Source organism: Dendrobates tinctorius, unplaced genomic scaffold (genome assembly GCF_039654945.1).
Source record: "Dendrobates tinctorius isolate UK_male_01 unplaced genomic scaffold, ASM3965494v1 ptg000019l, whole genome shotgun sequence".
Classification (NCBI taxonomy): Eukaryota; Metazoa; Chordata; class Amphibia; order Anura; family Dendrobatidae; genus Dendrobates; species Dendrobates tinctorius.
Window position 1 is genome coordinate 79,715,375 of NW_027361687.1, and position 27,717 is coordinate 79,743,091.

At 43.3% G+C, this 27,717-nt stretch overlaps 2 long non-coding RNA genes across 2 annotated transcripts in view; one reads left to right on the top strand and one right to left on the bottom strand.

Annotated features, from left to right (window-relative positions):
• The window catches only part of LOC141083079 (uncharacterized), a 64,710-nt gene extending 51,141 nt beyond the window's left edge, over positions 1–13,569 (bottom strand). Inside the window, exon 1 of the long non-coding RNA XR_012230646.1 lies at positions 13,381–13,569. This is a non-coding gene — a long non-coding RNA (uncharacterized lncRNA). The remainder of the gene's footprint in view (positions 1–13,380) is intronic.
• A 213-nt stretch (positions 13,570–13,782) lies between these two features.
• LOC141083078 (uncharacterized) lies at positions 13,783–27,497 on the top strand. The gene is made up of 2 exons (XR_012230645.1): positions 13,783–13,890; positions 24,805–27,497. It is a non-coding gene; the product is annotated as an uncharacterized lncRNA (long non-coding RNA).
• The last annotated feature ends 220 nt before the right edge of the window (positions 27,498–27,717 follow it).

Genomic DNA, 27,717 nt, shown 5'->3' on the forward strand with positions numbered 1-27,717 from the left:
CAAAAAATAAGCCCTCACTCAACCCCAGATCACGAAAAATTGAGACGCTACGGGTCTCGGAAAATGGCGCATTTCTTTTAATGAACTTTGGAATTTTTTTTCACCACTTAAAAAGATAAAAAAGAACCTAGTTTGGTGTCTATTAACTCATAATGACCTGGAGAATCATAATAGCAGAACAGTTTTAGCATTTAGTGAACCTAGCAAAAAAGCCAAGCAAAAACAAGTGTGGGATTGCACTTTTTTTGCAATTTCACCGCACTTGGAATTTTTTTCCGTTTTGTAGTACAAGACATGGTAAAACCAATGGTGTCGTTCAAAAGTACAACTTGTCCCGCAAAAAAACAAGCCCTCACATGGCCATATTGATGGGGGGAAAAAAAAAAGTTATGGCTCTGGAAAGAAGGGAAGGGTAAAATGAAAATGCAAAACCAAAAATACCCCTGGTCGTTAAGGGTTTAATTAAAAAATTATTTTTTGGAAAAAAATAGCGTGGGCTCCCGCGCAATTTTCGTAACCAGCAGAGGAAAAGCTGACGGCTGGGGGCCGATGTTTATAGCATGGGAAGGGGGTAATACCCATGGAGCTTCCCAGGCTATTAATATCAGCTCACAGCTGTATACTTAGGCTTTACTGGCTATTAAAATGTAGGACCTACTAATAAAATGAAGCAGGGTCCCCCTATAAATAATAACCAGCAAAGGCTATGCAGACAACTGCGGGCTGATATTAATAGCCTAGGAAGTCACATAGGTGAAGTGAGTTCATTAACCGTAAACTCGCAGGACCTGTCAGACGGCAGCAGTGGAACTTCTAGGACATCCAGTGAAACAAAAATTGGACTTGGTTGACATGTACTGCGATTTCTTTATTGACATGCATACCACTTTGCAAAACCACTTCCGCTGTAAATCAGCAACTCTCCAGAATCAGAAATTATATATCTACTTTATCATTTTTATTAACCCACAATTATTTTCTGTGTAATGGAATTTTTTTTCTACAAACAAGCGGTCTACGAAATCTAAATTTTTTCCATCAGAAGCGGACCTAGTCATGGTCTGGTGAGAAGAAAGTTATATTTATGATAAAAACAATCCCTGTTATAAGTCAAACAAATATTATACCAGCAGTGTTTTCTCCATTCCCCTTATCCCCAACTCACATCTATCCTAAGGTGCATGCAGTAGTGCATGCTACATTTTAAAAGAAACAAGAAAAATTTATGGGTTTTATGGACTGATGCTGGATACTTACATTTCTTGTAAATATGGCAATGTTTGCATTTGGTTATTGAACATCTGACTAGCAAGTGATTTCATTAAGGTGTTTCATCTCTTAAACATTTGTGACCAATTCGGATTTTGTCTGTGTTATTTCTTCTTATTGCCAAATTGTGGCGTATCAGGTTATTTTTTGCAGTTAATTCATTTTTCAGGGCCTATTAGGGCGCATAAGGGCTAGTCATTGTTGAGTGGGGGTGGCAGTTGCGATACTAGGCAGACAACCTCCGCAGCGCGGCGAGGAACTGTTAGGAATATGATAAATGTCATTGTTTTTTTCCCAACCTCAAAGCTTATCTCTTGAATCTTTTTGGGGTTACCAATAGGTTGCCGCTTTTATTTCATATTTGCGTGTTAACCTTAGTTATTTTTTGGTTTTTAATAAAGTATCTTTATTGAAGTTTTTCCAACAATTTTTACATGAACATATTATCTTCATCGGGTAGCACAGAAAATAGAGGGATACTGGGAGGGGGGTTGGGAGGAATAGGACATGGAACGGGAAAGACCAAATTAAAAACAAGGGAAACAAAACATATAGTCATCACCACGGTAATGCCCCAACGGTGGTTTGCATGTTAATGACCCTGCCAATTTTTACAATTCTGACCATTGTCCATGTATGAAGTAATAACTCTGGAACGCTTCAATGGATCTTGGTGATTCTGAGACTGCTTTTTAATGACATATTGTACTTCAGGTTAGTGGTAAAAATTTCTTAAATATAACTGGCGTTTGTTTAAAAATGGAAATTTGGCGAAAATTTGAAAAATTTAGCAATTTTCAAACTGAATTTTTATGCACTTAAAACAGAGAAATACAGTATGTCACACAAAATAGTTAATAAATATCATTTCCCTCTTCCCTCTGCAGTGACTGTTCAGGCAGAGGGCGCGTTCTAAGCACGTCATCGCGCCCTGTGACCTGAACGTCACAGCCAGAGGACCCGGAAGACACAGCACAGCGGTGGAACGGGGACAGGTGAATATTGCAAGTACCGGGGCCTGAGCAAGCGGCAACACTCACTTGGCCCCTATAGGGCGCCAGTGTCACCGCCTGCTCAGGACACCGAGCCTTGCCCCGCTGCCAACGCCAGCCACCGGAAAACTTACAGAGGCTGTAGGGGAGCGGGCAGACGATTCGGAGACGCCGGGAACCTCCACGGTGCAACGGAAAATAGGTAAGTGGGACCATGACTCGTGTATAAGTCGAGGGGGGTCTTTTTCAGCCCCAAAAAAGGGACTGAAAAACTCAGCTTATAGACGAATATATACGGTAGACTCATCATAGTCCAGGAAATCCGAGTGTACCATGGAGATCTCACGTGTAGAACAGCCACATCGGGAGATGTGACCGCTCTACCCGGCCCCGGGGATACACTGACAGGAGATGATCGCCCACTGCAATGTATCATTGCGTCGCTGTGAGAGTTCAACGGAGTACATTAGATGGGTGCTCTCATTTATGGCACTACCGCTGTATGAGAATTTTCCCACACAGCAGTGGTGCCGTAAAGGGAGAGAACCAGTGAGGAATATTTGTGGTTTATAATTTTATTTTTGCTGCAGGAGACGAGGGAATCGGGGATCAGGGATTCGGTAAGTATGGTTTAAGATTTAATAATGGTCTTTATTTTTGCTGTGTCTTTATGTACCATATAAGTTTAGTAATGGATTAGGTGTCGTATAGATGCCTCTCCATTACTAAGTCATGGGCTTGATGCCACCAGACAATACAAAAGTGACAATAACCCCACAAATATTACCCCACTTGCTACCTCTACAGGATAAGTGGAAAGAGCGAGGCTAAGTGACAGAACTGGCACATCTATAATATGTGCCATTTGTGGAGCGGCTGAGACTGTGTTTAAGCCTAGGGGGGGCAATATCCATGGCCTTTTAGCAGGTTATTAATATCAGCCCGCAGGTGTCTGCATAGCCTTTGCTGGTTATTAATTGTAGGGGGACTTCACGACATTTTTTGTTGGGGTCACCCAATTTAATAGCAAGTAAAGGCTAAGTATACAGTTGTGAGCTGATATGAATAGTCTGGAAAGCTCCATGTGTAATACCCCCTTCCCAGGCTATAAACATCTGCCTCCAGCCATCATCGGCTCTCCCTCTGCTAGTTATTAATATTACGCGGGAGCCTCCGCAATTTTTTGTTTTCTCTTTAAAATTAACAGTTGCTGTCTGGTTACAGTCTATGTACATTTGTTCTGTTAACTCTCCTACATAGCCTGGTGACAATGTGTGCTTAGGTTTGTGTGTGTTTGTGTTTACTTATTGGCTTAGTTATGATGGTGTCGGGCTGAGCGTCAGTGCGAGTGAACGTGAGCGTCAGAGTGAGTATCAGCGTGAGCGTCAGCGTGTGAGCGTGAGCACACTCCCCCCCATAGACCAGCACACTGCTCTCCAGAAATACTTTGTGCTGCTGTTACCCTGCTCCTTCCACCATATATCTCCTTCTGTGACCCTCATAGACCAGCACACTGCTCTCCTAAAATAGTATGTGCTGCCGTCATCGGTGACTGTCTACTTGTCAGTATAACTTTGCAGTCACCAACAAAATGGCTCTGCACTGTGTTCCTAAATGTCATACTCTCTTATCCCTTAGCAAACACCCAGAAAGGGAGGGGAGGACTTACATCACACCCATGTCAGAAGATTCAGCCCATATTTACTGCAGTACACTAGTTTTTTGAAATGTCAGTAGCTGCTCCCCCTAGTGTTTAAAAGTGGAAATACCAAACATTTTAAAATTATTTTTCAATTTTTACTAAATTATAAACAAATGATATTTTTGAAGAAAATTTAAATATTAAGGATATGTGTACACATTGCAGATTTGCCTGTGTAATTTTCTGCGCAGATTCTTCCTTTCTTGGGAGAAAACGCAGAAAAAAAATCTGCACGGATTTGATGCAGATTTTCAAGCGTTTTCTTATGCGGATTTGACTGCGTTTTTGTAACCTAAATAAAACAGGATTTTGGTTGCTTACCGTAAAATCTGTTTCTCAGAGTCTTCATTGGGGGACACAGAAACCGTTTGACGTCCAAAAGCAGTCCATGGGGAGGGAGAAGACAGAAACATCCTTCAAGTCGGAGAACTCACCACTGCCGCCTGACAAATTCTTCTGCCTAGGCTGGCGTCCGCTGAAGTATAGGTATAGACCTTATAGAACCTTGCAAAGGTAGGAACGGACGACCAGGTGGCTGCCTTGCACAATTGCATGGCTGATGCCCTATGGTGTGCCGCCCAGGAGGCGCCCACCGCCCTGGTTGAGTGAGCCTTGACCCCAGCAGGGGACAACCTGTTCTTCACCCGGTAGGCTTCCAGAATTGCCATTCAGATCCAACGGGCGATTGTTGCCTTAGATTGTTGCAACCTGGGTAGGAGAGGAAGGGGAGGGACCAGGTAAGGGAGTCTGAACTGTGACCAGGGATAACCTGGATACAAACTATTGGACCCTTCTGTTCTGTCGAGATGCCAGAAGGTCCACATCCGGAGTCCCCCATAGCTGGCAGATTTGTTGGAACACATACTGATGTAAGGACTATTCTCCTGCTGCTAGCCCCTCCCAACTGAGGAAGTCGGTGGCCGTGTTGTCTGTGCCGGGATGTAAACTGCTGATATTGCCGGAATTGCGGCTTCCGCCCGGCTGAAGGTTCTTGATGCCTCTAATGATGCCCGGGGACTCCTGGTCCCCCCCGGTGATTGATGTATGCCACTTCTGTGGCATTGACCATCTGAATCCGGACTAGCTGATTCTTGAGGCATCCTTCCCAATGTAGGAGTGCTGGAAAGACCACGATTGGTTCTAGAATGTTGATTAACAGTGAGGATTCTTGCCTCGATCATCACCCCTGGACCGCCAGGTGACGGAATACCGCACCCCAGCCCAGGAGGCTGGCATCCGTAGTTATCACCTGCCAGTGGACAGGGGGAAAAGGACCGCCCCAGATAAACAAGGGGGGGGTCAGTCACCACTTGCGGGACTGCCTGGCATGACTGGGAGGGAGGAAGGGGCGATCCAGTGAAGACGGGCCTGTACCACTGAAGGAGGGTGTCCTTCTGAAGTATCCTGGAACGGAACAGGGCAAAGGGTATCACCTTAGAGGCTGCCACCATCCTCCGCAGGACTCTCATGGCAGCGCGAAAAGATAGGAGTCGAGATTCTAGCAGAGAGCAAATTCCCTGCCGGAGAGTAATCCACTTCCTTTCGGGAAGAAAGACCCTCAAGCGGTGGGTGTCGATTAGCATCCCTAAGAACTCTAGGCGTTGTGTTGGCGTAAGGCGGGATTCTTTCCCTGTTGAAGAGCCAACCAAACCGGGACAACGTGATTAGAACCGCAGATAGGTTTTCCTGAGCCTGATCGAAGGAGTGTGCTTTGGTGAGAATATCGTCAAAATATGGGACTAATACTATACCTCTGACCCTTAATATAATCTTTGTAAAAATTCTGGGGCTGTTGTCAGCCCAAATGGTAGGGCCACCAACTGGGAATGCTGCGGCTGGACAGCGCAGCACAAAAATCTTTGATGTCCCTGAAAAAAGGGGCCGTGCAGGTAGGCGTCCCGAATATCTATGGAGCATAGGAATTCCTGATCCTCCATAGAGGCCATCACTGGCCGGATCGACTCCATCCTGAAGTGGCGTAGGCGGACCCATTTGTTTAATCTCTTGAGGTCTAGTATGGGAAGAACCGAGCCATCCTTTTTTTGTATTACAAACAGGTTTGAGTAAAAGCTTGTAAAACGCTCCTGCTCAGGAACAGGGATGATTACTCCTACGCTGAGGAGTTGAAAAACCTGAAGCCATGGCAGCGTCTCTTGGTGGTTGGGCTAGAAAAAAACGGCCTCGCGGAAGCGCGTTGAAGTCTATCTTGCATCCTGTGGATACCACCTCCCTTACCCAGGTATCCATTACTGAACTCCGCCAGACATCTCTGCAGAAGAGAAGGCGGCCCCCTAGTGTGGGAGTCGGACGGGGAAGGGAGCTGTAATCCCTGCAGGTGTCAGGCTGAAGAGGATCTGCCTGGCCCCGACCTGGTAGCTCTGCTTTGAGAACTGTGAGGGCGCCATGAAGGAGAGGCCCAAAAGGACACCTTCTTCCTGTCCCTAGGCGCCTGAGACCTCTGTGGGATTTGAGCACAGGCGTCTGCCGCTGGGGCACGATGAAAGGGACGAAAGGATTGGGCCTTTCGTTTGAAAACCTCTCGATGAGGCCTGGCCTGAGGGAGAAGGAAGCTTATGCCCCCAGTTGCATCTTTAATGATTTGATCTAACATTGGACCAATAAATCGGGAATCCTGAAAAGGCAGATTGGTTAGCGATCTCTTTGAGGACAAATCAGCCTGCCAGGCCTTTAGCCAGACCATTCACTGGACGGCTACCCTGTTGCTGGATGCTTGGGCTACGCAGGATGTGGCGTCCAAGGCTGCTGATATCATATACTTTCCGACCAGAGAGATTTGGTCTGCGAACTCCGCTAGTTCTGCTGGCGGGCCCTGGACAATATGCCCTGTCTAAGCTGTTTGACGCATCTTGAAACAGACTTAGCTACCCAAGCTGAGACGAAGGCCAGACACAATATAGCGGCTGCTGCCTCAAAGGTAGATCTTGACAGGGATTTTACCCTTCTATCATTGGGATCCTCCAGGGATGCCCCACTGGTGAGTGGAGGGACTGTTTTGGTAGAAAGTCTGGACACTGGTGGTCCACTGAAGGGGAGGAGGTCCAGTTGGTAGTGAGATCTGGATGTGAGATCCCAAAACGGCTTCCCCTCTGAAACCGCCGGGTTGGGTTTTCCCTTTTCCTGGCAAACACCTCCTCAAAATTCCTGTGGGTGGCGAAGACCCTGGAGGGGGACCTATGCCGCTTAAATGAGAGAGCCTGATCATCAGGCTTCGATGTGGCATCCTTAATGTTAAAGTCTCATTGACTGCAGCAATGAGGTCCTGGACCATATCCTTGACGCTCTAGGCTGTTCTGGCCCGTACTCAGAACCCTCCCCCGAGCGTGTTTCTAAAAATGTCTCACCTGATTCTGGGGAGGAGGAGGCAGACAACCAGAGAAACTCTGGTGGTGAGATGGAGTAAGAAGGGGACCTGGGTTGGCGGTCCTGTCTCAACCTTTCACGGCCTCTAGGAGATCCACAAAAAGGACTCCTTTGATGTAACTGTGTCCACGGGAGTCTGAGGTGGCAATCTGTCAAGCACCGTTACCAGGTTCTGTGATACCTTGGTAAAGTTAGTCACGGATTTAGATAAGGAAGAGGCCCATCCTAGACACTCACTGTTTCCTGCGGCAACTGCTAACCCCTGGGCGGCAGGCAGGACGGCCACATCCAGCTCCCTGGCAGGTAAGGTGGAGGGGGCTGCACCTGCTCTTTAGCATAGGTAATACAGTGGGTTTGCTGCGTTCTGAGCAGAGTGGGGAGGACTGACCCGAAGGAAGCTTGATATTTCATGAGGTACATACAAAATATTTAACGATGGTTGCCGACCATCGGGGGTAAAGAGCGGAGTGAGGGAGCAACAACTGTAGTAGGGTACTCACATCTCACGTCCTGTGTACCCACTGGAGCTGCCGTCCGAAGACAGAGGGGAGAGAGAGAGGTGAACCGCCCTCAAGCCCCGCCCGGAACCGGTAGGTGGGGCCCAGACCCGGACTTCCTGGAGCACCAGGATGGCGCCGGTCCCAGAAGAAGACCCCGGAGGGCTGGGCCTACCCCGGAAGCCAGGATCTGACATCTGACGCGAGCGTGCTGGATGATCGCTGAAGCCCAGGAGCATAATGCCACCGCGGGAAGGATTGGAGGCTGCACCACAATCTGCATTCCTGCCGTGGTTGGAAGCAGGTACTGGCTCTTAAGATAAGTTAGAGATATGGGCTATAAGCACGGAGTAACAGTGATCCCCTCCATATATGCAAGAAAGAGCTTCTCTTTTATTTTTTTTTTTTCAATAAAAAATGCTGCAGCCTCTTACCTTCAGCTCCCCCCGTGACAGGGAGCAGTTACCTGATAAGATTGCTGTCCCAAATCTTTTCTGCAGGGCGTCTCACTCGATCATCAAGCTCTGGAGGGCGAGTGATGGGAGTCGACCAGATACGATCACCTGAACACGTGTCCGTGTTAGGGGCTAGGGTCCTGCCAATGGGATTTATGAGGATACACACCGTATTCCCACACCGTACTCACAATCCCGGTGTGGGAATACAGATGTAGCCGATCTACTCTGTATCCCTCCATGGTAACCTGAAAAGGAACGACGCACATTGAGGTAGGCATGGGACTGTAAGAGACCCCTGTCCACCTCCTATCTGACACTATTGTCCTACAGCCTGTCGGAGGGGTGTATACTGCGGAGGCGGTGTTAACATTTTTTTCATGGCATAGTGTCAACCTCCTAGAGGCAGCAGCACACACCCACGGTTTCTGTGTCCCCCAATGAGACGAAAGAGAAAGATCTATTATTTAACACAAAAAAAAGAATTGTGATGTCATTTCTTTGTCCAAACTCTTCTTTTACATACTCCATTGAAGAATAATGTTTACACACAAAGATAGATAGATCTATACACTGTGTGCAGAATTATTAGGCAAGTTGTATTTGAGAGGATTCTTTTTATTATTGAATAACAACTATGTTCTCAATCAACCCAAAAGACTCATAGATATCAAAGCTTAATATTTTTGGAAGCTAGAGTGGGTTTTTTTTAGATTTGGCTATCTTAGGAGGATATTGGTTTGTGCAGGTAACGATTACTGTGCAGATTAGGCAAAATACCAAATATATACCCATCTCACTTGTTTATTTTCACAAGGTAAACCAATATAACATAAAATTTAGAAATAAACATTTCTGACATTCAAAAACAAAACAAACAAAAAAAATCAGTGACCAATATAGCCACTTTTTTTACGATGACACTCTAAAGGCCTTCCATCCATAGATTCTGTCAGTTGCTTGATCTGTTTACGATCAACATTGCGTGCAGCAGCCACCACAGCCTCCCAGACACTGTTCCAAGAGGTGTACTGTTTTCCCTCCCTGTAGATCTCACATTTTATGAGGGACCACAGGTTCTCTATGGGGTTCAGATCAGGTGAACAAGGGGGCCATGTCATTATTTTTTGTTCTTTTAGACCTTTACTGGCCAGCCACGCTGTGGAGTATTTGGATGCATGTGATGGAGCATTGTCCTGCATGAAAATCATGTTTTTCTTGAACGATACCGACTTCTTCCTGTACCACTGCTTAAAGATGGTGTCTTCCAGAAACTGCCAGTAGGTCTGAGAGTTGAGCTTCTCTCCATCCTCAACCCGAAAAGGTCCCACAAGTTCATCTTTGATGATACCAGCCCATACCAGTACCCCACCTCCACCTTGCTGGCTTCTGAGTCAGAGTGGAGTTCTCTGCCCTCTACTGATCCAGCCTCGGGCCCATCCATTTGCCAATCAAGAGTAGCTCTCATTTCATCAGACCATAAAACCTTAGAAAAATCAGTCTTAAGATATTTCTTGGCCCAGTCTTGACGTTTTATCTTATGTTTCTTGTTGAAAGGTGGTTCCTTTTTCAGTCTTCCTTAAGTTGGCCATGTCCCTGAGTATGGCACACCTTGAGCTTTTCGATACTCCAGTAACACTGCAGCTCTGAAATATGGCAAAACTGGTGGCAAATAGCATCTTGGCAGCTTCATGCTTGATTTTCCTCAATTCATGGGCAGTTATTTTGTGCCTTTTTTTATCAACACGCTTCTTGCGACCCTGTTGGATATTTGCCATGAAACGCTTGATTGTTCGGTGATCATGCTTCAAAAGTTTGACAATTTCAAGACTGCTGCATCCCTCTGCAAGACATCTCACAATTTTTGACTTTTCAGTCAAATCTCTCTTCTGACCCATTTTGCCAAAGGAAAAGGAGTTGCCTAATCATTAAGCACACCTTATATAGGGTTTTGATGTCATTAGACCACACCCCTTCTCATTACAGAGATGAAAATCACCTGATTTACATAATTGGCAGTTGACTTTCAAGCCTATACAGCTTGGAGTAGGACAACATGTATAAAAAAGATGATGTGATTAAAATACTCATTTGCCTAATAATTCTGCACCCAGTGTAGATGTATCTAGCCATCCATCTAGAGCAGTGTTCCCCAACTACAGTCCTCAAGAGCCACCAATGGTTCAGGTTTTCAGGATTTCCTTAGTATGGCCCAGGTGATAATTGCAGTACTTGCATAGGCAATAATTCCATCACCTGGGCAATACTAATGAAATTCTGAAAACATGACCTGTTGGTGGCTCTAGAGGACGGGAGTTGGGGAACACTGATCTATAGATATATCTAGCCATCCATCCAAAGATATATCTAGCCAATCATCCATGATATAACTAGCCATTCATTCATAGAAATATCTAGCCATCCATCCATAGATATATCTAGCCATCCATCCATAGATACATCTAGCCATCTATCTATCCCGTGTGTGCGGCCAATCGTGTTGACGTAATATTCCATCCGTGGTCAAATAGGCCCAGGTCACAAGGACAGAATATTACGTCTGATGTGAGAAAAGGGTTAAATATAAAATGTAAATACAGATCAAACCAGGAACCATTGATATAAAAGTTGCCACATGCTCCACACCATGTTGGGAAGCAGTAAGCAGATCATTGGCAAAAGGCCACTCCAAACCTAAATAACAAGAAAAAATGTGGAGCTCTAGTCCAAAAAGCAATAAAAAGGTATAACTTTATTACAGAGATATTTGTGATCAAGTATATAAAACAGAGTAGAACAATAACGATACATGTTCAACAAGAAAGTCAGGTAGATAAAGGCATGTCAACCAGACAGTACCACATCCTTAACCCCTTTCTGACATGTGACGTACTATCCCGTCCATGACACCCGGGGCCGTATGACTGTGGACGGGATAGTACGTCACCGCGATCATCTGCACTCATGGGGGGAGCGCAGCTGATCGTGGCCGGTTGTCAGCTGATCATCACAGTTGACACCCGGCACTATGTGCCGGGGGCCGTCACAGACCGCCCCTGGCACATTAACCCCTGGCACACTGATACTCCATATGTGGGGTAAACCACTATTTGGGCGCATGGCAGAGCTCGGAAGGGAAGGAGCACCATTTGACGCAAAATTAGCTGGAATTGAGATCGGGCACCATTTCGCGTTTGGAGAGCCCCTGATGTGCCTGAACAGTGGAAACCCCATTTTGGAAACTAGACCCTCCAAAGAACTTATCTATGTGTGGTGATCACTTTAAACCCCCGGATCCAAGATGGCCGCGGGGGCCTTCAGGGTCCTGCAAGGAGGAAGCTTTCTCAGCGCCCGCTGAAAGCCTATGCAGTGCATGTCAGACACAGTGCCCTGCAGAGTGTCAGATCAGCGATCTGACACTTTATAGTAATGTCCCACACTGAGACAATATAAGTAAAAAAAAACAGTGTAAAAATAATTTTTAATAATAATCTTTATTTTCATATAGAGCTAACATATTCCGCAACGCTTCACGGTTTGCACACATTATCATCACTGTCCCTGATGGGGCTCACAATCTTAATTCCCTATCAGTATGTCTTTGGAATGTGGGAGGAAACCCGCACAAATACGGGGAGAACATACAAACTCCTTGCAGATATTGTCCTTACTGGGATTCGAACCCAGGACTCCAGCGATGCAAGGGGGGGGTCTAGTTTCCAAATCGGGGTCACTTGTGGGGGGTTTCCACTGTTCAGACACATCAGGGGCTCTCCAAACGCGAAATGGCGCCCGATCTCAATTCCAGCCAATTTTGTGTCAAATGGTGCTCCTTCCCTTACGCTGCCATGCGCCCAAACAGTGGTTTACCCCACATATGGGGTATCAGCATGCTCAGGACAAATTGCACAATAACTTTTGGGGTCCTGTTTCCATTGGGAAAATAAAAATTGGGGGTGAAAAGATCATTTTTGTGGAAAAAATATGATTTTTTTAATTTTACGGCTGTATGTTATAAACTTATGTGAAATGTTCCTTGGGAGATCTAGTTTCCAAAATGGGGGCATTTGTGGGGGGTTTCCACTGCTTAGGCACACCCGGGGCTCTCCAAACGTGACAGGGCGTCCGATCTGAATTTCAGCCAATTTTGCGTTGAAAAAGTCAAATGGCGCTTCTTCCCTTCCGAGCTCTGCCATGCTCCGAAATAGTGGCTCCCCCCCCCCACAAATCAGGTATCAGCGTACTCAGGACAAATTGCACAATAACTTTTATATTTCAAATTCTCCTGTTAACCCTTGGTAAAATAAAAAAAATGGACCTGAAGTAATATTTTTGTGAAAAAAAGTTTAATGTTCATTTCCTGTGAAGCACCTGAAGGGTTAACAAACTTTTTGAATGTGGTTTTGAGTACCGTGAGGAGTGCAGTTTTTAGATTGGTATCACTTTTTGGTATTTTCCCATCATATAGACCCCTCAAAGGGAGTTCAAATGCGATGTGGCCCCTAAAAAAAAAAAAATGGTGTTGTAAAAATGAGAAATCGCTGGTCAACTTTTAACCCTTATAACTTCCTAACTAAAAAAATTTGGGCTCCAAAATTGTGCTGATGTAAAATAAACATGTGGGAAATGTTACTTATTAAGTGTTTTGTGTGCCATATCTCTGTGATTTAAGGGCATAAAAATTCAATGTTGGAAAATTGCAAAGTTTTCACAATTTTCGCCAAATTTCCATTTTTTTTCCACAAAAAAACGCAAGTTATATTAATTAAATTTTACTTCTAACATGAAGTACAATATGTCACGAGAAAAACAATGTCAGAATCACTGGGATCCATGGAAGCGTTCCAGAGTTATTACCTGATAAAGGGAGAGTTTGTGAGAATTGTAAAAATTGGCCCGGGAATTAACGTGCAAACCACCCTTGGGGGTAAAGGGGTTAATACGGCAAAGTGCTTAGTGCATTGCAATTATGTCAGTAGAAAAAGAACCAGGCGATAGGGAGGTAAGTAGAGGTAATGCTAAGCAGCAAGTGCCTAGCGCAAATTGCCCTGCATATCTCCATCCCATGCCCTATGATACCTTACCCATCATGTGGTGTATCTGGAGCAACGCTGTGCCGCCACAACGCGCATTTCGCGTCAGCTTTGTCAGGGGGCAATGCGGCATTGTGTGTAGTGTTTGATCTTTAAATAAACCCCTCATCAGTCCCAACAGCGCATGTGTCCAGTCATCTACGCTGGGAAGTACATATCACCAGGGGTGTACCGTCAATAGTAACAGGCCACGCAGCTGCTATGGGGCTCGGAGAGATGAGGGGGCCTGCATGGGTGAGGGGGCCCACGACGGCCGCTGCGATTTGGCAGCTGTGCTGACACAGTACTATCTCCTTTAAATGTAAGCGACGGCCGCCGCCGGCTGTATACCCCCTGGCTAGGCCCCTTGAAGCTTTCCTTGTTTCCTGGTCAGCAGTTGGCTGAAGTCTCTGGCTGGATTTGCATAAGAACGCCACGCCTCCTAGCAGCCAGAGAGGTAGCAGCACACGTACATTGCAGGAACCAGAAGGGTCTCTGGTGCTGATGGGCTACATGTACAAGGTGATGTGTTATAATGAAGGGTCCTGTCTGCACGTGTAGGCTGTCTGTCAGTGGTGGGCTGTGCTAGTCAGGATGTAGCAGAGTGCTGTGTTCCCCCTGCAGAACATGAGCTCACAAGGAGTTAAGATGTTGCTCCTTGTGAAGAGGGAGGAGACCCAGCCGTCTGTTAGGAGGTGGATGAGGTGTGTGAAGGACTTTGGCTTCCTCCCTGTGAGCTGTGACATAACATTGCTTCTTCAGTAGTGATGTGTCGGTCGTGAACGATCCTATTCAAAGAGCCGTCTCCCTGCTGTGAACGAAATGAGCCGGCTCTGCAGGGAGAAGGAGCAGAGTTTTTTTTTTTTTTTTTTCTGGCGCCTGGCAGCTCCAGCTTAGTGAAGCCTGACTGATTCATCTGGGGGAGGAGCGGTCAGGAGAGGAGGAGATGTGGAGTTGTGGGCTGTAGATAAATGCACATGAGTTAACCCTTCAGTCCCAAATCTATCCTGCCAGTTCCTCCATGGCATATATGGCATGTGATTATGTGTAGTAGGAGGAGAGGCTCAGCACATTGTTTGGTATATCATCTTCTCATAGTATTAGGCCTGGTTCACATTGCATTAATGGCCCTGCGTTCAACGGGATCGTTACATAGCGGCACTAACGCACCCATTGGCCGCAATGATACTAACGCATCCAAACGCATGATGCGTTACTTCATGGCGCACCCCCAAATGCTGCAGACCGCGTTCCAGGGTGTGTCATGAAGTAACGCATCATGCCGATTTTGGATGCATTATTATCACTGTGGCCAAAGGGTGCGTTAGTGCCGCTATGTAACGATCCCGTTGAATGCAGGGCCAGGAGGATTCAGGACAACACTACAGGGAGGAGGATAGACGACGTCAGTTGTTGCTGCTAAGGGTTCATACTCACTTGCGAGAGAGTCGCGTGATTCTCGTGAAAGTCTCTCGCATGGAAACCTGGCACTACCGCCAGCACTGGGACTGAAGCATGCGGCTACATGTACTTCTATGCAGCCGCCCCCTCCTTTCTGAGTGTCGGCAGCAGTGCCAGGTTTCCATGCGAGAGACTCGCACGAGAATCACGTGACTCTCTCGCAAGTAAGATCCCTAAGGGTAGGGGAAGTAATATAAAGTGATTTTAGGTAAAACCTGTGGAGAGATCAGGGCCAGCCCCAATCATTATATAGAGGTAAGCTGGTTTCACACTTGCATATTTTGGCTGCACACGGATCCGTTTTCGTCACCATTGACTTTCAGTGGTGATGGATGGGACTTGTGTGTGCATCCAGTTGTCACCGTTTTCCCACAGATCCGTGTGTCTGCATATTTTTTCAGATGCACAAAAACGCAACTTGTTGCAGTTTTGTGTCATCTGAAAAACACGCAGGCACAGGGTGACGCACGGATCCGTGGCTATACGTCTGGAATTAACTTGGAGCTCTATGGAGCACGGATCTAGGAGAGCACAGATCCGTGTGCAGGGATCCGTTTTGCGGCACTGAGCATGCTCGGAAGCGAGGGATGTGCTGTATGGGAAAGTGATGAAACTGTATGGGAACAGACTGCAGACATAATGTAGACTACGTCCGCATGCTGCTCTGTCATACAGTGATCTTTCCCACCTCACTAGAAGGGCTTGTGCCCTATGTTACAGTGTGGTAATGATAATAAAATGTATTGGGAGCATGTATATAACATGGGGGCACCTGGTTAGAGGCTGTTCGAGTGGGGCTGCGCTCACACTAGTGTTTTGGTACGGTGCGTTGTGATGCGTAGCAATCCTGATTCATCCTGATCCAGATTACATGCTAACATAGATAAAGAAGGCAATTAAGGCCTCTTTCACACTTCCGTTTTTTACAATCAGTCATAATCCGCCAGGTTTTGAAAAAAAACGGATCCTCAAATTTTTTTTGAGGATCCGTTTTTTTCCCATTGACTTGCATTAATGGCGGATTGTGACGGATTGCTGTCCGTTGCATCCGTTTTTTGTGAGGATCCGCCAAAAGTTGCTGTCCGTCACCATCCTCAAAAATTTCAAAACGGAGCTTGTAACGTTTTTTTCTCTGGCGGATCCTGCAAACACTGATTTAACCCGAATTTCTTTCTGGGTGCCGGACAAAAAAAATTCTCTCTCTCTCACTCACTCACTCACTCACTCACTCTCCTCTTCCCGGCCAGCGATTCCTTTAAATTTCTGCATTTTCAGGATCCGTCTGAAAACGGATCCTGTGCCATCCGTTCACATCAGTTGAGAACGGATCCGCTTGTCCGCCTTTTTGGCGGATTATAACTGATGCAAAAAACTGAAGTGTGAAAGAGGCCTAAGCATTAAATGCTACAGTACGTCCAGCTGTACAAGAAATGGGACCAAATGTGAAAAAATAAACATCAGGAAGGGAAAAAAAAATGTGAAAATGAGCTGATTTTCCTGAGTAATGAGCGAAGAGCTGTAATCAGCAGAACGCAACGGCGATTGAACACTAATTGGATGGAGGACGAGCGATGCTGCCGGAGAAGAGATAGCACTGTACTGCACTATGACTCTGGGGCAGGATTACAGATGTTTGCAAGAAACTAAGGCATATAGAGGATTAATGTGTGGGCAAGAATGCTTTAACCCCTTCTCGCTGGCAAAACGTATACTTGCATCCTAGATATGATGATCATGCCTTTTGTCTGTTTAGAACACCCCTGGGAGATGATGGGAAAACACAATGTGTAGTTCTTGCCATTTAAAATTCCTTTATGTATCACTCATCATAGTGACCTATTGTCATTCAATCTGATTCTGGGGGGGAAAAAAACTTAAAGGGAGTCTGAACACAAAATGACTGAAAGTACAGGTGTTCAGTGCACCCTTGGTGAGGCCAGTCTAGGGCACCTTCTGTCTGCTTTCTATCTAGCTCTGCCAAGGGTGCACTGAGGACATATTTGGTATGAGCAGTCATTTTGTGCCGACAGATTCCATAATCGCTGGTCTTATTGTAGACAGCTTAACGAGGTTGTCTTGCTTAATCTTCCATTTTGAGTTTTTACAAGGAATATATCAAATTGGATGTAAGTGTTTTACTTTTTCTTTTACTCAAATGAGAAAAAAAATCAAAGACTAGCTATAAAATTAATTGTTTGACCTATAACATGCATGCCTGGAGTTAAGAGCACCTGTTGATTTTTTTTTTTTTTCCTCGGGGGGGGGGGGGGGGGGGGAGCATTCAGACTTTTGCTATGGGGCCCCATGATTTCTATGTACGCCCCTGCATATCACTCAGTGCTATCGCATTTTGCCTTTCATAGTTGTAGTCTAGCTAAAATGTCAATTACAGGTATCTTTAATAATTTTAACCTGTTAATCCCCGGAACTTTATTCGGTTTTGTGTTTTCGTTTTTCGCTCCCTTTTTTCTCAAAGTCATAACTTTTTTTATTTTTCTGTGAATATGGCCATGTGAGGGCTTGTTTTTTGCAGGACGAGTTGTACTTTTGAAAGAAACCATTGGCTTTATCATGTTGTGTACTAGAAACCGAGAAAAAAATTCCCAAGTGCGGCGAAATTGCAAAAAAAATGCAATCCCATACTTGTTTTTTGATTGACTTTTTACTAGGTTCACTAAATGGTAAAACTGACCTGCCATTATAATTTTCCAGGTCATTACGAATTCATAGACCCCAAACATGTCTAGGTTCTTTTGTTAACTAAATGGTAAAAAAAATTCCTAACTTTAAAAAAAAAAAAAAAAAAATTGCCATTTTCCAAAATCCGTAGCATCTCCATTTTTCTTGGTCTCGGATTGGGTGAGGGCTTATTTTTTCATGCCGAGCTGACATTTTTAATTACATCATTTTGGTGCAGATACGATCTTTTCATTTTAATACAATGTCACGGCGACCAAAAAAACGTTATTCTGACATTTTGACTTTTTCTCGCTACACTGATCAGGTTAATCCTTTTTTTTATTGATAAATAGGGCAATTCTGAACGCGGCGATACTAAATGTGTATGTTTGATTTTATTTTTATTGTTTTATTTGAATGTGGCGAAAAGGGTGATTTGAACTTTTATATTTTTTATACTTTTAAAACATTTTTTTACTTTTGGAATGCTTCAATAGCCTCCATGTGAGACTAGAAGCTGCCACAACCCGATCGGCTCTGCTACATAGAGGCGATGAGCAGATCGCTTCTATATGGTGCATTTACTCACTTGCTATGAGCACCAACCACTGGGTGGCGATCAAAGCAAGGCGGCACCGACAACCATAGAGGTCTCCAGGAAACCTACGGTTGTCATGCCAATACACTGGGGACCCGCGATCACGTGCACCGCTGTGCGTATTTCCGAAGCCATGAACGGAAACGCTTGTTAAAAGCCGTTGTCACTGTTTGACAACGATATTTAACTGGTTAATAGCTGCAGGTGAACCACAATTCCACCACGGCTATTGCGGGCACATGTTAGCTGTTCAAAAGAGAAAGATGTCAGCTCACCGCCGGAGTCCTCATCAAAGGAAGGAAGTCCAACTTCGAAGTAAATGTATGCCCGATGTTGAAAAGGGGTTAAGTGGGAGAACTTGCACAATTGGTGGCTGACTAAATACTTTTTTCCCCCACTGTATATACACTGCACAGTGCCACTTCTCCTGTCCTGTATACTGGGTGTAATTCTCAGTAGCTGTATTATTCTGTATATATACAGTGCACATTACCACTTCTCCTGTCCTGTATACTGGGTGTAATTCTCAGTATCTGTATTATTCTGTATATATATACTGCACAGTACCACTTCTCCTGTCCTGTATACTGGGTGTAATTCTCAGTATCTGTATTATTCTGTATATATATACTGCACAGTACCACTTCTCCTGTCCTGTATACTGGGTGTAATTCTCAGTAGCTGTATTATTCTGTATATATACAGTGCACAGTACCACTTCTCCTGTCCTGTATACTGGGTGTAATTCTCAGTATCTGTATTATTCTGTATATATACACTGCACAGTACCACTTCTCCTGTCCTGTATACTGGGTGTAATTCTCAGTAGCTGTATTATTCTGTATATATACACTGCACAGTACCACTTCTCCTGTCCTGTATACTGGGTGTAATTCTCAGTAGCTGTATTATTCTGTATATATACAGTGCACAGTACCACTTCTCCTGTCCTGTATACTGGGTGTAATTCTCAGTATCTGTATTATTCTGTATATATACACTGCACAGTACCACTTCTCCTGTCCTGTATACTGGGTGTAATTCTCAGTAGCTGTATTATTCTGTATATATACAGTGCACATTACCACTTCTCCTGTCCTGTATACTGGGTGTAATTCTCAGTATCTGTATTATTCTGTATATATACACTGTACAGTACCACTTCTCCTGTCCTGTATACTGGGTGTAATTCTCAGTAGCTGTATTATTCTGTATATATATACTGCACAGTACCACTTCTCCTGTCCTGTATACTGGGTGTAATTCTCAGTATCTGTATTATTCTGTATATATACACTGTACAGTACCACTTCTCCTGTCCTGTATACTGGGTGTAATTCTCAGTATCTGTATTATTCTGTGTATATACACAGCACAGTACCACTTCTCCTGTCCTGTATACTGGGTGTAATTCTCAGTATCTGTATTATTCTGTGTATATACACTGCACAGTACCACTTCTCCTGTCCTGTATACTGGATGTTATTCTAAGTAGCTGTATTATTCTGTGTGTGTGTGTGTGTGTATGTGTGTGTATATATATATATATATATATATATATATATATATATATATATATATATATATATATATATATTGCACAGTACTATTCCTGTCCCGTATACTGGGTGTAATTCTCACTATCTGAATTATTCTCTATATACACTGCACAGTACCACTTCTCCTGTCCTGTATACTGGGTGTAGCCCTCAGTATCTGTATTATTCTGTATATATATACTGTTAAATAATTGCAATAAAGTCCTTTCTTTTGTGTGTATGTATGTATGTGTGTGTATATATATATATATATATATATATATATATATATATATATATATATATATATATATATATATATATCTCTATGCACATGACTGCATATATGCCATTTATTTTTGCTTAAGACTTTGAAACTCTTTTCAGCTGACTGTATTGTAAAGACATGGGTGTTACCTTTGGGCGTTACTTTTTGTTAACGTTAGCTGGCTTTCCTTGTCTTGCATGACTTCTCTGGTAACGTAGATAAGAATTTCTAACAAGCTAAGCATATTCCATGTACTCTTTTAAGCAAACGCAATATGTTACAACACCCTTTCGGCTTTGCTATTTAAACTCTTAAGAATATGTATTGAGTTAGACAGAGGACGGCCCACACCTGGTGTGGCCATCATTCTCTCTCCATGCCGGCATGTCCAATAAAGAAGCATCTTACTTATTCAGGTCTGGACGATTTCTAATTGGAAGACTGAAACTCCCTTGACATTTTGGTGCGTTGGCCGGGAATCCAACACCTTTCCCTCACCGGTGAGTACTGTAAACCGTGCACTGGGGAGTCTGGGACTCCTTAAGTCCTCCGCCTTGACATTAGGCGTCACCAGGGGCATGAATCAGTTATCCCGGTCTGAGGGAAAGTGACGGATTTCGTATAGTCTAAGGATCTCTGGGAATCGTCTGTATCTGAATACAGGTAATAACATTTAATAATTTTCATTATAATCGGTAATCTTGTTAATCCAGTATGAATGTTATTCTTGGAATTGAATGGGAACTGTGATTGTAGACTTTTCCAATTGGGGTTTGTGAGAGACTCCTGTAAAGTTGGAAGTTTACATGCAATTGGAGTTATAAGAACTCCTGTAAGTTGCTAAGCTCCATAGTGTATGGGGTTTGTTTGTTCTTGTAAGATATTCCGTAGAATAATAATAATCTTTGTTTTTTAATTTAGTTTTATTTTATGACTGCTATTCTTGAAATTGAATGGGGACTGTGATGGTAGACTTTTCCAATTGGAGTTTGTGATTGGCTCCTGTAAGTTGGTAGTTTACATGCAATTGGAGTTATAAGAACTCCTGTAAGTTGCGAAGCTCCATAGATTTGGGGTTTGTTTGTTCTTTTAAGATATTCCTCTGAATAACAATAATCTTTATTTATTTTATTTTTGAATGGGTACAAAGCCAGTGTGAGAAGGCTACTGTGGAATAAAAAACTCCGTGTGCACGTTAAATTGATCTAGATGGGAGAATCGAGGGAGATTCTCGTTGGATTAAGGAATCCGCTGGATTAACCTAAAATAGAACCCAGTATAAGATGAATTTTTGCCGGTATTCTGTTTTGTCTTCTGTACTTTGTTGAATGTTGTTTTCTGTTAAGTGTGCTGTTTTGTCTGTCTTTTAAAATTACATAGAACTAAAACGCCATAAATATGTTACACGAGACTCCTTGAATGTTATCTTGAGTGAATGTATGAGGATTGCAATATAAAATCCTGACTGTATTAGGGAGTCCAGTAGGCGTGGTCAACAGTCATGTGTGGACTGGAGACAAATCATAGGTTATTATAGTGGTATAAATCACCTAGGTACATGTCACCTGATCCCCATAGAGAATATTCTATGTTGTTTTATGTGTTTTTCTTTTAATAACAGTCACTGAACCCTCCTCGTTTCACTGAGGAGAGTCTGCGCCTGTGGTGCTTTGAATACCTGATATTAAGAATGGGAACGTCTCTGGATATAAAGAGGCGGTGTCATTAGACTTTATCTCAGCACTTCAGGAATAGGAGTACGAGGGAACTTTACTCTCCTGTCTTATATGTTCTTGTCTGATAATACATGTCTCTGTGTACGTGTGTATGTCTAGTCTCTAACTGTGGAAGCTGTTGTACGTTGTGAGTATATGTATCTGTCATATCGGTGACCATAGCCCTTGAGGATTTTCATGCTTGTTACACTGTGTTGTCACACTGTCCTTACAGGCCTTCTTTGGACGGATGTGGCAGGATATAGAGATACAAGCTGGTAAATATCTAGGACACAGTGTAATCAGTGAGGATTATTTAGATCCTGGATATTAGTAGCAGTAATTGAATTGTTGCTATTGGTTTTTTATCTTCTTGTTGACATATGAATTTCACTGATATTTGTCAAACTTCTTAAAAGTGCGTAGAAATCCATTGTACTCCAGGGTTTATATTATGTATAGTCCTCATCTTGTTTGTCTTTTTGTGTTTAAGAATTTTATGTAACATCATTATGGGACTTTATCTCATAGATATATATTTTAAGACCTTGTCCTCATTGTAAGGCAGGATTGTTATTGACCATTTCATCTGATGGCTGGAAAGTTATTAAGATTGTACCAAGAGGGTATCCCTGGAATGAAACTGGATATGGTCCTTTCTCATCAGGTACCCGGAGATAACAGTCTTCAGATCAGATGTGCAATGTGTCCTTATTGGTAACTTATAGGCCTAACTCTTATATATTATAGCAAATAGAAAGTAAAAATTGTATATCCCTGACATTGTCTTTTTAGTCTTGACAAACAAGGAGTAGGCACCACCCAGAGCACACAGTCCTGAGGTGGGGAGATAAGCTGTTAACATGAGGATTGTTGTGGAATGTGGTTGTGGTTTTGAGATAAGAAGGGGCCACTAGAAGAGCTGAGTCTGTCTTTTGACAGCTGGGTTGCATTTGATGATAAACTTAGTTTCATAAAATGTGAAAATTTGGTACAAGAAATGCGTAATGAGAGGAAATATTTAGTTTGGTTAAAGTAGAAATACATTTATAAAACACTGTATTTCCAGAAGTAACCGTCCTTGTGGGAAGCCATGAGGTCACTTTTCTTGTTGATTCAGGAGCCACTAGAACCTTAGTACATCCAGAAGAGATACCGACTATTGGACTGTCTGCTGCCTGCATAGTGGTAAAAGGAGCAAGTGGTAAGACACAGAGAACCATTGTCTACGCCTGTGGAGACACCGGGCCCTCGGCACAGGTAAAAGTGCAGTTGCACAAATTATATTATCAGCTGTGTGGGAGGGATATGATGCAAGCCCTGAGCCTGGGAATAATTCCTACTGCTGCAGGACTATAGGTGACATCCATGGCTGAGACAATGGTGCTCCAGGGGTATGGGGAATCCAGATATTATTACAGTCTATATCTAATAACTGCAGGACCATCCTTAGTTACTGAGTCCTTCATCAAGGAAGCAATAGATAAAGGTATAAAAATGTAGATTTTCACACACCTGAAGAACTACACTGCTCCATGTACTACAGGTATGTTAGGTGTCCTGATGTAAAATATGAGAATTTCCATGCTCTAGATTGTTCTTTGCACACCATATACTGGAATTATAAAGGGAACTGTGTCATCAGTTGTAAACTGTTAGAACTAGCACCGTGCCACATGTTTCCCTCTCCAGATGTAAAGGTAGATCATGGAAATTCCTTGGTGATTTTGTTGGAGTATAAGGAAAGTAACAATGGGAGGATTTGGGTGATGGCTTATTTTGCAATGCCAGACTGCAGGCATATTCACAAGTACTGAAGTGGAACACCATTTCTAAACCCAGTGTCCACCTGCAGCGAGGCGGGGGAACGAGTGGAGAAATGCTGATCCTTTCCTAGAATTAGAGGAAGAATTGACCACATACTCAGAATCTTTGTGGTCCTCATGACCTGCAGATGTGGGATTGATAATAGGGGTGATTATACCCTGTCCAGCTCACCTTGTAGCACAGCCTTGTTTCCAGTAGGGAGGGCGCCCCCATCTGTAAACGAGGCTGTGATAACAAGAGCCCCCACAGTGCCAGACCCCCATACTCTGCTGAATGGCTGTAGGCCGGAACATAAGATCTTTACAGTGATGTCAGTAATGTCTTCTTCAGCATCCTGGTACATCCAGATAGCCAGGTTTGGTTTGTATTCACATATAAGGGGAGCAGGTATACATTCACTGGAATTCCACAAGGGTACGGTGAATCACCTACTATTGTTTCCAGGTAAAATCTGCTAACCTAGCTCAATGTGAGTCACCAGAAGGTAGCCAGATGCTCTTATATGTGGATGACATGCTATTGGTACTTAAAAAAAAGAAAAAACAAAAAAAAAAAATTTGTAACAAAAGGGGTTATTTTTTTTATAAAGATGCCCTATATGTATAAACTGCCCAGTGACCTCTTAAGATATGTCACAGTATTGAGCCATGGCATAAGCTATGTCTCAACAGGAGGGATGGTAGAGATCATATCTTACGTATTTATGATGTATGGCTTTACTAATTATTAAAATTTTTTGTTTAATCTGCATTACTTGTAAAAGATAATTCCTAAGGGAATCTGAGACCAGAGAGAGGACAATGTCCTCACCCTGAATACTTATTCCAACACATTTGTATGGATTTTATTGAACAAGTGTGAGGGGAAAAAGTACGGCCTTCTTATTATGGATGCTTTCAGAAGGTGGATCGAAGCTGTCCACCCTGATGCATTAATGGTACCGAAGGCCCTTCTAAAGGAAATCATACCCAGATTTGGGGTTCCAGAAAATATACAGTGAACTAAGTAATGTCATTATTACCTTAAAACATTGTCAATTGAGTTGGGAAACCACTGTGTCTGTCATCCTCAGTCAGCCGGACTGGTTGAAGGACACAGTGGGATCTTGAAAAATAGGTTGACAAAGACCATGCAGGAAACAGGAAAAATTGGTTGTACTGTCTCCTATTGGTTGTACTAAATATGTATGTCACACGGACATCTGTAGTGCTGACAGCCTTCGAAGTCATGTACGGGAGATCTTTTCTGTTACCTCAGCTAAAGCTCTTTAAAAGGATAGATGAGGAAGTTGATTGTACATTAGCAGAATATATGGTTAAGATATTAACTCACAAAAGTTTCTACTCGTAGTTTTGTTCCAGGAAACTCACTAACAAAACCTGAGATCGTAAAACCTGCAGACTGGGTCCTTGTGAAAGTGATAAAGAAGAAACACCAGCACCATCCTAAGTGGGAAGGTCCTTACCAAGTCCTGTGGACTTCTCCTACTGCGGTCAAGATTCCTGGATCCATCTCTCACACTGTAAACTTGTCAGACAGGTAGGGACAGAGTAGGATCTGACTTGCTTGTCAAAGTCCAGCTACAAAGGGAGGTTTTCCACAAGGGAAAGCTTGTCTCAAGCTGGTGAAGTCTCCCATTCATCCCCCTACCCGGACAAGACGGTCAGATCTAGGATGTGTACATCAGGGATAGTCACATGTATATTCTTCGTGACCATAGTGATGGGAAATTGGAGGGTAATAGACCCAGCAGGAGAGGAAAGTCCAGGGTGGTAGAATGGTTTCAGATTTAAGACTTTAAATCTTGCTTTTGAAATCGGGCAGTAGGCTGCCATGTTAGTGGATTTTTGTCTGTTGTATAAATGATACAGAGATAGGGAACAAGCTGTGAAACTAGCAGAGTCTGATAAGTATGTTTGTGTTACAAGCTCTAATAGCAGAGGGGATGCATGTGTGTGACTGGCGTAAAGCAGAATGGACAATTGTAGCCCGAGACTATAGGTATAAGCTTTATGGCTACATAGATTTTAAAGCCTGATTCTCCATTAGGAAAAAGGAGATCCCCTTACACAAAAAAGAATAATTTTAATCAGCTACTGAGAACTTTTAAAAAACCCTAAGATGAGGGATCAAAGATTATAGGAGCTGATATATCAGGATTAGAGCCAATAGGACATTTCTACATAGAAGTTCAGAATAATAGTATACATAGATCCAAGGAAGGTATGTCAGAAAAAACCCTAATAGAGTCTATAGGGTTCATAGATAGGTTAGACAATCTAACTTATTAAGATAAACTATCTCTAGAGAGAGGCTGTGAGGAGAAGAATGAAAGGTTAGAATGGCTCAACTACATTGCAAAAAGGTTTAAAAAATTAAGGTGTATAGTAAAACTTATGTCTGCTCAGAAAGGGAAGGAAAATGTAAAATGTTATCATTTTTATTTCCTCCACTAGAGAATCTGGATATCCCACCACAGGTGATTGCTAATCCTGGTAACTATACTTGTTTTAGTCATCCAGGGCATGGGCACGACTTCGGAGAGCTCCAAGGCGACTCTTGGAGAGAACGGATCATTGTCTCCCACAGGGCCAAGTACTCAGCCATATGGTCAGACCACACAACCCTGAGAGCGGATGTATGGTGGTTATGCGGTGATAAGAGCATAAGAGCCAGACTACCACATGGTTCCCGAGGGGATTGTGCGGTGGTCCAGCCAATCATGCTGTTCCACCTGTTGTCAACAGGGATATGGCCAAAGATACGTAGTGGAAGAGACAGAAGCGTGAAACTCCGCAAGGATCCTTCCATTCTAGTATCTACAGAGATGACATTGGAGTTCCCAGGGGAGTGACCAACGAGTACAAGGCTAGGAACCAGGTAGCAGCCGGGTGGGAATCCATAATTTGGTGGGTGATTATAAAAATGAATGTAGATTGGATAAACTACTTATACTATAACCAGCAGAGATTTGTTAATTATACCCGGGATGCAGTTAAAGGGACAACTGAGCAATTAGGACCAACTCCTCTCATGGCTTGGTAGAATAGGATGGCATTAGACAAGTTCTTAGCAGAAAAGGGAGGAGTACATAAAATGTTTGGAGGATTTTGTTGCACCCTTTATCCCTAATACAGATTTTGATAGAAGTATCTCCAAAGCTCTTGATGGACTGACTGCCCAGTCTAATGAATTAGCTGGGAACTCTGGATATGACGACATATTCCTGGACTGAAGGATGGTTTGGGAAATGGTCCGGATTATTCATTTCTGCGTTGACATCTCTTACCATCGTGGCCGGAGTGCTGATTGTTTGTGGATGCTGTGCTATTCTATGCATTAGAGGACTTGTTCAAAGACTGATTGACTCTGCCATAACAAAAACTATGCATCAAGGAATGGAGACCTTGGAATCAAATGAAAGAATTAAAATTTTGGGACTTCATGATAAATATACTGAACATATTACGCTCCCTCTAGATTATATGAAGATCTTCTGTGAAATCTGACAAAAAAATCTGTCCCCAATGTGTACAGATAGATGATTTTATTACAAGATGAGGGAATGTTATAATAATTGCAATAAAGTAATTTCTTTTGTGTGCATGGGTGTATGTGTGTGTGTGTGTGTGTGTGTGTGTATATACAGTATATATATACACATACCCATGCGTGTATGTATATATATCTATGCACATGACTGCATATATGCCATTTATTTTTGCTTAAGACTTTGAAACTCTTTTCAGCTGACTGTATTGTAAAGACATGGGTGTTACCTTTGGGCGTTACTTTTTGTTAACGTTAGCTGGCTTTCCTTGTCTTGCATGACTTCTCTGGTAACGTAGATAAGAATTTCTAACAAGCTAAGCATATTCCATGTACTCTTTTCTGCAAACGCAATATGTTGCAACACCCTTTCGGCTTTGCTATTTAAACTCTTAAGAATATGTATTGAGTTAGACAGAGGACGGCCCACACCTGGTGAGGCTGTCATTCTCTCTCTCCATGCCGGCATGTCCAATAAAGAAGCATCTTACTTATTCAGGTCTGGACGATTTCTAATTGGAAGACTGAAACTCCCTTTACATATACACTGCACAGTGCCACTTCTCCTGTCCTGTATACTGGGTGTAATTCTCAGTATCTGTATTATTCTGTATACTGTATATACACTGCACAGTACCACTTCTTCTGTCCTGAATACTGGGTGTAGTCCGCAGTATCTGTATTATTCTGTATATATACACTGCACAGTGCCAC